The following is a 12,697-nucleotide window of genomic DNA, read 5'->3' as shown; positions in this document are numbered from 1 at the left end:
ATGGTGGTGATGTCGGAAGGCGATGAGGCGGCTCCATCCAGAGGGGTGAGTATCGCCTTTCGTCCTGGCAATGAGCCGAGCGGGTCTAACATAGAGCCGAGCAATGATGAGTTGACCGATGAAGGGTCTAGCGATAGGTCAAAGCCAAAGGATGACGCCAACGTGGGATGTGCTGACGGTAGCGAGGTTCTGTCGACCAATGGCACTGGTGGAGATGAGCAGAGCCGACCCGATGCGGGAATGTTAGCCGACAATCCTCCATCACGGATTGAGCCGGTGGAACTATCGAAGCTTCGGTATCTGTACAAGATTCCAGCTTCGATAGAGATGAGAATACCGAGCCAGTTCGAGAGAGTCGATTGGTTTGTGCCGGTTGGATAAGCATCTACGAGCAAACCTTGGTGGAGGGGATGCGTTTCTGTAAGTAATTGATCTACCATACGCAGCAGAAAACAAAAATTCAATCGGTAAATCAATTATCTTTCTTTGCCAAGATCCGAGTATAGATTATACCGTTTACATGTTTATAAACAAAATTTGTATAAAGTAAATCCATTCAAAATTTGTATAAAGTAAATCCATTCAAGGATTAGAATACTTACGTATACTTGGAGGCTCCTTCGAATATTTCTGATTTTGGACGCGAACACTGTTCACCGTTTACTGTTCATGTGATTCTTCGCTAATCGATCCAAAGTAGGATCACACTCACGGAAGTCCACACGAAGATAATCCAAAGAACCCTTGATTATTTTGCTAGAACAATCAAAGGCTTCAAGAATCAAGAAAGAAGTATAAGAAAAGTTTTCTTCCTGAGAGAGAGAGAGATAGGGTGGCTAGCTTTTTAATTGAATGAATAATTCCCAAATGTTTTAATTTTAAGTTGCACTTATATAGTGCAACAATTAAAATCTTATTTCACTTAAGAATAGCCATGGGCTCCAACCCTAGTTCACCCTTGCAACCAAACACACCATTTATGGTATTTTAATTAATTAATTATTATTATAATTAAAATCAATTAATATATAATAATATATTAACATTCCATTAATAATAATAATTCATTTAAATATATACAAAGATATATCTAAATATAATTTCACTAATTTAATTTTAATATTAAAATTAAATACAGGCAACAACCTCAGCAAATTTAATTACACTGTGAGATTACCAAAATACCATTTCATCCTGAAAGACGAAAATACCCTTCTCACAAATTTATTCTTAAATTATCTTCTAAGTATGTTACCCATAGGCTGGTCATCATATCGACAGTGTGTAGTATCGTGATTAACACCAATTAATCGTCTCACTACACATAGACTAAGATTGGCCCCTAGCAAGGCATCATGGCCACCCAATAGATTCGGATTCAACAAAATCGCAGCCTGTCAACGGTATGGTTACTGTACAATCAAATCCTTTTATCAACTGTTATCTCATCGAGACTAAGGTACAGAAATATTGTCAACCTCAGATATCGTCGACATGTTTGTATTTAGTTACTGGATCAATGACATGAATATTAAATTGTATTGAGCATCAACTCAATCCCACTGTGGCCAAAGAGTTAGTGTCATTGCCATTTACTGAATTACCCAATGAGATAACTTCACCCGTACCCAAGAATGGTGAATCCTTTGTCAATCCACCATAGTCTCAATACACTTCTCAATGTAGCCAATCATTACCGTATTGATAGCTCTGAATAGAACTACGTTGGGCTAGTGTCAAACTATACCAATTGCTACACAAGGCGCTCTGGTGATCTCAAGTCTAAGGATCATATGCACTACTATCCGTTAGAGGATTTATTCCATAGACACTGGGGTTACCATCCATATGGAATTCTTTGGTGGGCCTGTCCAATGAACTTGCCTCTAACAAGCACCCATACGTTGCACCAGGTTGTCAGCAAACAACCTTGACAAGTGAGATCAGTCACTGCCTTTCGACATGGTCGTTCAACATTATGATAATTTTACTGTATTATTTGTGTCCTTGGTCAAAATAATACTAGGGCTACGAATGTTTCTAGAATGGCCATCATATGTGATCATAGGGTTCTCACTATCAAGATTTGAAACACTTGATACCCTCGTCACGGTTCTACCATCCTAAGGAGATATATCAATACATATAATATGATTTACATGATATAGTAGAATATGCCTTTTATTGATAAATAATCATTTATTACATAGTCAATTTTACAATAATTGATTAACTCTAGGGCACCTACTCTAATAGTTTTCCCATTCCCTTGCTAGTTTGTGAAGTGCTGAGTCACTACGGCATCGCTCCGAGCCAGTTGATCCCGAATGTTAGCGGTTGCTCATGTCGATAGAGTGTTTAAGCACTCGGCTCGGAGTTGAGTCTAGGGCGACAGATCTGCTCCTTTCGTACTACCTAAAGGAGCATGATAAGGAGAATGATCGCTATCTTTTCATGTTTCGACACGGCCGGAAGCATTTGGTGACGAGGCTAAAGACGTATGACAAAAAGTGGAAAGATGGGTACTTTTTTGTAAGGGGTGAAATGGTTTTTTGACCAAGAGGAGCCGAGGGCATCCCGTTCTTCTAGCAGTCAATAGGTGATAAGGCTTGGTTTTTGTTTCAAGTGTTAGTGCTTAATCTCATTGTTTCTTCTCTTACAGATCTCAACTAGAATAGACACTTGCCGGGTCTTCGCGCCGGGAAAGGAGTCGAGCAATTCTAGTATTGCCAGAGGAGGAGAGGAACTATCGCCTAGTGTTAAGCGAGGCGAATCTATGGATGAGTCCTTTGTGGAGTCAAGTTCCCAAGGTGCAGGAAGGTATACTTATTCCGCTCGGGCATCTGCAGCTCTATGTGTTGTTGGCTAGGTATAGCAACATCATCGTATTTGGTAGATCCATACCCCATCCACTAATAGTTAAAGAATTATGCCTTGTAGAAGAAATGATGTCTAGCGAGTTTAAAGTGTCGTCGGTGAAGGAGATAAAAGAGAGACGTCAGTTGGAGTCTGCACAGAAATGCAGAAGGACCAAACAGGGTGGGAGCTTGTTGGCTCCAACGGAAATGAATCTGGTTGATGCTCCCTAGTCGTCGTAGAAGACGCTGCCAACTACTACCTTGGTGGTGTCGGATGACGATAATGTAAAGATCGTTATCCCATCTGACGCTTCGACCTACTCCAACATGTCTTTCATCGGGGCCGTGGTTGACTCTTTTCCTCTTCCCGAAGATTAGTGCAAACTCGGGAGGCTCAGCGTAATGCAAGCGGTCGAGTGGACAATGGCCCATCTTTTCCAAGTGACTTATCCCATTTTGTTCAGACACTTTTCTCTCCGCTTTACTTTATCTCACCCATTCGCTATTTCGTGTTTGCAAGCCTTCTCCGGGGGTGTCACCTCCAAAAATAAGGAGTTGGAGCAACGCAACAAGGAACTCACGGATGCAGTCTCCGTGTTAGAAAGTAGGCTTCGTGTGGGCCACGAAAGGGAAGCTCAGCTAGAGAAGGAACGCGCAGACTTCGCTCAACAGCTGCAGAGCGCCCAAGTTGAGTGGGAAGATGAGAGGACCTCACTCCTCTGCAAGCTTGAGGACATCTCTATAGAGGCTGTTCTGAGGACATCTCTATAGAGGCTATTCTGAAGACTCGCTCGGAGCTTATGGAGGAGTATAAAACGGGGAAGTAGGGTGAATGGGAGCCAGACGAGGATATAGAGGAGTATAGAGCTTTCCTTGTGGAGTGAGGCCTCAGACCTGAGCCTGGTGTCCTTGGGGATGAGATCGAGGTGTCGGACGCCGATGCCAGTGGATTGGTTGGAGGGTCGCAGGAGGCAGCGAACGGTAAAGTGGCACCGAGCAGAAAGCTAGCAGGGGATGATTCAGGGCCGAGCAGATCTGCCTCTGAAAAGCTACAAACATTTATAGTGACTATCTTTCTAGCGTCGAGCGCACTTTCTGTAAGTGTCGAGGGCATTTTTTGTAAGTACCGAAGGCATTGAATGTTGTTTTGTTTTAGCTTGTTGGGCGTGAATATAAGAATCACTTTTAAGTTAAACTTGTTCACATTTTTGGCATAGCAAATCCACAAGTCTTAAAGAGATTAAAGAAAGTTGAATGACATTTTTTTATTAATTAGGCGATAATAAAATCTATGTTGGAGAAAACAGAAGGTTAACGGAGATGGCAGGGGGTGGTGGACAAGCCCACTCTGCCCTATTTTGGAGAGAAGGATGAGCGGTTGGTCAAGCCGTCTGACTACTAAAAATGATAAGTTTTTAAGTGTGCAGCGTTCCAATTGTTGGTGATGTTCTTTCCCTCTGAAGTTTGTAGTTTGTATGCTCATTTGCCGACGACTTTGGTGATTCTATAGGGTCCCTCCCAAATGGGGCCGAGCTTGCCGATGCTTGGCACCTTTGTGTTTTGGAAGACTTGTCGTAGAACCCAATCGCCGACTTTGAAGATTCGTGCTTGGACATTCTTGTTGTAATGTTGGGCTACCTTTTGTTGGTATGTAGCATTGCAGATCAATGCTCGGTCTCATAGCTCGTCGGTGACTTTGAAGATTCACGCTCGGACATTCTTGTTATAATGTTAGGCTACCTTTTGTTGGTATGCGGTGTTGCGGACCAATGCTCAGTCTCGTAGCTTGTCGATGAGGTCGAGGTTATGGCAAAGTTGTTGGCTATTACCATCTTCATCTGCCAATTGGAGCTGTGCCGAGGGGCATCTTACTTGTACAGGGATGATGGCTTCCGAGCCGTATGCCAACGAGAAGGGTGTTTTTCCCGTGGATGACCATACGGTGGTGCGATAGAACCACAATACTCCGGGAAGTTTGTCTGCCCAAGCGTCATTCGTTCTTTGTAGTCTTTTCCTCAATGTATAGAGAATGGTTTTATTCGAGGATTCGACTTGTCCATTAGCCTGGGGGTATCGGGGTGTGGAGAAGCTCAGTTTGATGTTCTATGTTCTACAAAAGTCTTGAAAGCCCGAATGGATAAACTGGAGCTGTTGTCTGTGACTATCTCTTTAGGTAGGCCGAACAGACAAATGATGTTCTTCCAGATGAAGTTTTTAACTTCGTGATCCCTAATTTGGGCGAAGGCTTCCGCTTCTATCCATTTAGTGAAGTAGTCGGTGACCGCGAGCATGTACACTCATTGTCTTGGCGCGGTGGGTAGCTTTCTGACGATATTCATTCCCTACTTCATGAATGGCCATGGTGGGATTATGGAGCTAAGTCGTTCCGACAGGAGATGTGATACCTTGGAGAAGCGGTGGCAACTGTCACACAACTTTGCGTATTTGGCCATGTCAGACTGCATGGTGGGCTAGTAGTAGCCAGCTGTCAATGCCCTATTTGCGGGACTCCGCCCCTCGGCGTGATTTCCACACTGGTCTTCGTGGAGCTCTGCAAGTACGTACTTTGTTTCTTCTAGGGTGATGCAGTTGAGGTAAGGTCCTAAGAATGATCTTTTAAGTAGGTAGCCCTCGTGAACGATGAACCATGCCGCTTTAGCTCTGATCCGCCACTCTTCGTTTTTATCCTTGGGGAGTTCATCGTTCTCTAAGTAGCATAGGATGAGTGTCATCCACGAGTATCTGAGCTGACTAGCGCAGTTCGATCAGTTTCAGAGCAATCGCTGATGTCCGTAGGTGTACTAGTGGGATCGTCATTGACCGTTCAGTCTTAAGCACCGAGCCAACGTTGGCAAGGGCATCTGCATGGGAGTTTTCGGTCCTCGGGATCTGGCTAATCGTGCATTCCTCGAAAGATGATTGGAGTTCTTTGGCTTTGGTCAGGTACAAATTCATCTTGGTGTTTTGTGCCTAATAGGAGCCTTTAAGTTGGTTCACCACTAGTTACAAATCCGATTTCACTTGTATCTTTTTTTATCCCTATTCCTTTGGCCAATGAGAGTTCGACGATTAGCGCCTCATACTCGGCTTCATTGTTGGTTGTTTTGAAGCCACATCGGACGGCTTGGTGTAAAATGTCTCCCTCTGGAGAAGTTAGTACTAGGCCTAGTCGCTGCCATTGACGTTACTTGAACCGTCAATTGTCAGGGTCCATCTCGAAGGCGTGCGGTCAGTCAAGCATATGAGTTCTTTTTCTGCCTAAAGAGAGGTGTTTGGTGCAAAGTCGGCAATGAAGTCAACCAACACTTGAGACTTAATAGCGGTGCAGGGTTGGAAGGTGATGTTGAATTCGCTTAATTCCATTGCCCATTGAATGAGCCAACCTGAAAGATCAGGCTTGTGCAATATCCTTTTCAACGAGTAGGATGTTAGGACTATGACGGGGTGACATTGAAAATATGGTCACAGCTTTCGGGTGGCCGTGATCAGGGTGACGGCCAGCTTCTCGAGTTGGCTCTACCGACTTTCAGCGTCGAAAAGCGATTTGCTGGTGTAATAAACTAAGAGTTACTTTCCTTCTTCCTCTCAGATCAGGACGACCGAAGTGGATGACTCCGATACTGCCAGGTAGGAGAAGAGACGTTCGCCCGTCTTTGGTTTGGAGAGTAATGGGGGCGATGTCAAGTACCGCTTCAGTTGGACCAATGCTTCTTCGCATTCCTTCATCCATTCGAACTTTTTTGACTTCTTAAGTGCCATAAAGAAGAGGTGCACTTCTCCGCAGGCTTAGAGATGAATCTACTCAAAGCGGCTATCCTTCCTGTGACGCGTTGAACGTCTTTTATGCTGGTTGGGGAGGAGATTCATAGCACTACCTCGATCAAATCTGGATTAGCTTTAATGCTACGCTGCTTTACCATATATCCTCGGAACTTACCCGAGGATATGCCGAATGAGCATTTGGTCGAGTTTAGCTTCATGTTGTATTTTCGCAATACCTCAAAGGCTTGCCTAAGGTGCTCGAGGTGTTGTTTGGGGATCAATGACTTCACCAACATGTTATCGATGTAGACCTCCATGGAATCTCCTAGCAAATTGGAGAACATTTTGTTCACTAATCGCCGATAGGTGGCCTCGACATTCTTCAGGTCGAACGACATCACTTTGTAGTAATATATGCCTCGCTCTATGATGAAGGTGGTCTTCTCTTGGTCCTCTAGGTGTATTAGTATCTGGTTGTATCCGGAGAAGGTGTCCATGAAGTCGAGCAGTTTGTGTCCGGCGGTGGTATCCACTAGCATGTCAATGTGGGGAAGAGGGAAGGAGTTTTTTGGGTAGGCTTTGTTCAGGTCGGTGAAGTCGATGCAAACTCTTCATTTTCTGTTCTTCTTTTTCACTACCACCATGTTCGCCAACCAATCTGGGTATTGAACCTCTTGGACTAAGCCATTCCTAAGCAGTTTCTCCACCTCTTCGTTGATAACCTTGTTTCTCTCTAGGGCGAATCTTCTTCTCTTCTATCTTACGAAAAGGTCACCTGGGTCGGCATTTAGCCTGTGCATTATGGCCTTGGGATCGATCCCGGTCATATCAGAGTGAGACCAGGCAAAGCAATCTTGATTCTTCTCTAGGAAGTTGATTAGCTTTCTGCAGATGTCATGCGAGAGCCGAGAGCCTATTTGTGTCTTTCGGTCCAAGAACTCCGAGTGTATTTGGACCTCATCTAACTCCTCCATTGTCGGTTAGTTCGGCTCTATCTGTCCGAATAGAGGTGTTTGTAGTTGCTACAAGGCCCCACGACTCGACTTGAAGGCGTTTTGGTAGCATTCTCTAGAAGCATTTTGATCTCCTTTTATCTCTTTGATACCCCATTTGGTGGGAATCTGATTGTCTGATAGAAGGTCAAGGGTACGACATACATGTTATGAATCCATGGCCGACCGAGGATTACGTTGTATGGAGAAGGGGCATCCAGTATCATGAAGGTTGTTTATTGGTTAATCTCTTCGGCATAGATTAGTAGAGCAATTTCTCCCAGGGTGCATTTCTATTCTAAACTTAATCCCACGAGGAGCATTGGATGGCGATTCATGCTTGATTCCTCTAGCCGCATCACCCTGAATGCTTCGAGGAACATGATATTGGCAGAGGAACCAGGATCTATCAGTATTCTTTTGACAATGATGTTGGCAATCTAGAGGGTAACCATGAGTGCGTCGTGATGGGGGTTTAGTAATGTTGCCACTTCGCTATCCACGAATTCAATTGTTAGGTTGGTAGCTTTTTGTTGTGGCGATCTAGAATGTTGGAACTATGGGTTGGCTACAGCCCGAGCATGGCGCTTCTCTAAGGAGTAGCTGACTCCACTAACTTCTGATTCGCCTGAAATGACCACGCACATTGCGTCTATTGGGGGGGCTTTTGGTGGTGGAGTAACCTGATGCTCTTTGCTGGTAACAGTGTTTTTTCCCTTATTTGTTAGGAACTTGTGGAGGTGCACTCTTTTCAGTAACTCGACGACTTCGAGGCGAAGTGCAAAGCAGTCGACGGTGTTGTGACCATGATCTCCGTGAAATTCGCACCACTTATTGGTGTCTCGTTTTGCTTCGGGGTATTTCAACTTGGCCGGTCATCTGACCACGTTTCCCATTTCCTTCATCATTGCTACCACTTCAGGTGGTTCGATGTTGAGGGTGTAATCAGGCAGCTTATACTTGGATGGTGCATGAGACTCGCCGATCTGTGCCGGATGACGGTTTAACTGGCACCTGTTGTCTCAAACGAAAACTTTTCTTACCGAGTAAGGCTCTATTGGTCTTATGTTGCATCGTTTATCGATGATCTGAGTGCGGCGATCCTTGTGGGCACTTTGTTAGGCTCGATGAACCTCATTTTCCTCCCACCTTATCTCAACCCAAGCACGAGCCAACACATCCTCCATGATGCCGTAGTTAAACTTCGTGAGTTCTTTGTACAGGTCCCCATCTGGGAGCAGGCCTTTCCTGAAAGCATCGACCATAGTTTCTTGGTTGCAATACAGGATGGATACCTTTTCGCGATTAAATCGTCCCGAGTAGTCTCGTAGGGGCTCTCTATGGTGCTGCCAGATTCGGTATAGGTCACCGAATAACTTCTCTAATTTTTTACTGCTAGCAAACTACTCTACGAAGATATCTGTGAGCTAGACGAATGAGGCAATGGAGTGATTTGGGAGGTTGGTGTACCACTGTAGCGCGGGCCTTATTAGGCTTGAGCCGATGCTTTTGTACATGCATGCTTCGCGAAGGTCCCTTGGTATAGCAGTGGCAAACATTCTCTGCTTGTAAGAGGCTATGTGATCATTCGGGGTCGATATATAGTGCCATCATACGACTTTATGTTCGGGAAGGTCAACTTGCAGGGTATGTCTACGAGAGCTATGGTATCTATGAACGGCGATTCGGCATAGCTCTGAGGTTGACTCTTCTTTAGGAGTGTTGGCATCCCCGAGATTCGTTGGATCATGGCTTCTATTTCGGCTAGTTGTTTGGTCAGAGTTTGTTCCAGGGCAGTTAGAGTAAAGGTGTTAAGGTTCTAGAGGAGTTGGGGGAAGACTCTTGGGTTAATGTGGTTGGCCATGCTGAATGGCATGAGTTGGTGGGTCATTCCAGTTAGAGTCTGCATGGGGCGTATTTGCTAGTATGCAAGAGGGGTGTCTACTTGTTGGAGTAGCGCGGTGTGGGCATGTGTCACGGTAGTTGGATGGGTAGATTCGTGAGGATGTTCCCTTTGGTTTGACTCGGCCACATTTGTATAGTTCCCTAGATCTTGGTTATTGTCGACGCTGGTGAAGGTGCCGCTGTCTAGGCTTAGGAATAGCTGTTGGGGTTGAATGGGGGGTCGGGAAGGAGATGCATGATGCTGGTTGAATGACCAATCTAGGGAATAAAATTGATTTACCTTATCCTAGAGAGCTTGATTCTCGGCGCGAATGACGACATTTTGTGTTTTTAGGGCTTGATACCTCTTATTGCTTTCCTGCACCAGCGCAGTGAGTGCTTCGATCTAGGCCGCAGTGTCTGGTGCTGCATTTTCGTTGGGATTGGTCATGAGGGCCGAACAGACTAGGAGAGGTTGAACAACAGGTCGCACTGGATCGTTTGGTTGGCAGGGCCCCACGGTGGGCGCCAAATTGTAAACGCTAAAATTTACAATCGAGTTGAAGAATGAATCCTGTGAAGTGAGCCACTGACGACTTGGTGAACCTGTAGGGTGCCTCCTAGCATCTCTCATGGGGAGTCCAAGCAATGTTAGGAGATTGAGGTAGGTAATGGATTCAACGATGTGAGCTGTATGGTTTTCTGATGATCCCCTTTACGATGGGCTGACCTTAGCTTATATAGTGAACTGCAGGGGCCTGAATCCTAGTAGGACTCTGAGTCCTATTTGGTAAGGGAACTCTCTTTTCGGGAAGAGATTTGATTATTTGCCTATCTGTCAAGGCTTTGTTGGTAGAGGAGTTTGGTTAGGATTCTGATCCTCGTTATGGACTGCTGCAGACAAATGGGCCAAACCCAGTTCAGCTTAACTCGAGGGATGGACCAACTCATAGAGTAGGCAGTTCCCAAGGTGTTCTAAGCGTGAGCCCAATCGGGATTGGGCTAAGGCTCTGGGCCGTCATTCATTATTGTTCCGGTTGGACCTCGTCAGGTCCAATACGAATTTTGGCCCATCATTAATCTAGATAGTACCCCTAAACTTGTCAATATCTCACTCACTATGCACAAACTTATTAAATTTTCTTTTTCACTAGACAAACTCGATCAATAGATCATAACCATTTCGTCTATGTTTCTTTTTCAACATATCTCAGTAAATTGTGGTCTAATGAAATGATAAATAGATCATAACCATTCCATCTATGTTCCTTAATGAAAATATGTTCAATTTTGAAAAGACCTTATTACCCTTTTACCTTAATTTGTTAATCTAGACAGTACCCCTAAACTAGTCAATATCTCACTCATTATGCACAAACTTATTAAATTTTCTTTTTCACCAGACAAACTTGATCATTTTTTTCCTTCCACCCAACAATTTAAGAATCAAGTGGAATAATTAAACACTAAATTCAACCAACATCGCCCACCATATGGCATATACCACCAAAAAGCTACCTATAGTTCACCATGAACCACCACTAAGTACCTCATCAACTACTACAAAACCACTTCCAAAGTCATTGTAAACCACCGCAAAAGTTTCTATCTAGGCATGGCAATGGGGCAGGGGCGGGGACCCCATTCCCCACCCCTGTTATAGGGATGATGGGGATTCCCCACCCCCACCCCCACGGGGAATTTTAGAGGCCCATCCTTGTCGCATTAATTTTACATTAACATCAATTATGAGAACAAACACATGACAAAAACTATTTGAGCATTACCAAACACAATAGTTAATTCTTTTTCCAACATGACAAACACTTAAGTTAATCATCTAAACTTGAGGTAAGACACTGCACTTGTCCAAAATACAGACTCATTATGTATTTGATAAATTACACCAACTGAAGAAACAAAACAAAAACCATTTAAGCATTACTGTTTTGATTTTATTTTATTTTATATACAGTATAAGAAGGTTATAACTTAATAGAGGTGTAGTTACAGAAATTACTATTTTGATTTTTTATTTTATAATTCATGTTTTAATAGTATATATTAGGATTTCAATTCAATGTTTTAGTAGTCATTGTTGTAATTAGATAAGAGAAAGAGAATAATCCTAAGAATGATAGTACGGAAATACAAAAAGTTTCGTGTCGAAAAGCTTTAAACATGCTTAAGAAGCTAGAATATTTTGGCTTCAACAAAAAAATATCCAGCTAGCGAGGTTTTACGTACCTGCAAGTATCCATTCTAGTGATGTATTACGTACCGTAAGTCAAAAGATGTGGTAGCAACTCAAAGCATAAATCATTGTTCTAAAGAATTTTAAATAAAATTTATTTCATCTTAAACCTTTAATGTTATATGTATATATATATATATATATAATATATATATAATATAATATATATATATATATTTGTTATTTTTAAATAATTATTACTATATAGAGACAACTTTTTTAAAACAAAAATTAGAAAAATTATAATTTATTACAATGTGAAGTTTATTCTTATTTATAATTATCCTAAATTAGAATTAGAATTTTTATAATTGTATAAATATTATTCTATATAAAATATCACTATAAAGGGTTTAATCTTATCCATGCCCATATCCTCGCAAAAACCTGGGAATCTCTCCCCGTATGGGCCGCAATGGGCCCCGGAATTGCCATGCCGACTTCTATTGCAGCTCCTTAGGTTGCTTTTCCATTATTTGACTTGGTTAGAGATGCGAGAAAAAAAAATGGAAATAAAAAGCGAGAAAGGCGATAAAAGGAAAGAGAGAAAAGAAAGAAGGAAGATAGTTATCATTTTGTGAAATAATGGAAAAGTCAATCATATCTTTAACAAAGATAAAAAGAAAACAATAATTAATTATTAATGAAACTATTGATGAAATTGAGGAAATGGGTTTAAACTCCTATTTTCCAAATCAGAACTATTGTATTTTGTGAAACACAGGAGGGTTTACCATAAATAATTCTCTTACAAACTAATAATTTGTCTCAATTTATAAAATATTCTTGTCTCTTACTCGAGTACTATTGTAATTATTAATAAAATACTCTAATTCAAAATTTTTAATTGAAATAATTCATGCCTTAAGATTTAAAAAAAGTGATTTTTTATTACGAATTATCATTAATTATTAACTAAGAACACACATTAGAACCGCTCTAAAATA

The sequence above is a fragment of the Pistacia vera genome, unplaced genomic scaffold (genome assembly GCF_008641045.1).
Source record: "Pistacia vera cultivar Batoury unplaced genomic scaffold, PisVer_v2 Contig71, whole genome shotgun sequence".
NCBI lineage: Eukaryota > Viridiplantae > Streptophyta > Magnoliopsida > Sapindales > Anacardiaceae > Pistacia > Pistacia vera.
This window is presented reverse-complemented; position numbering follows the sequence as displayed.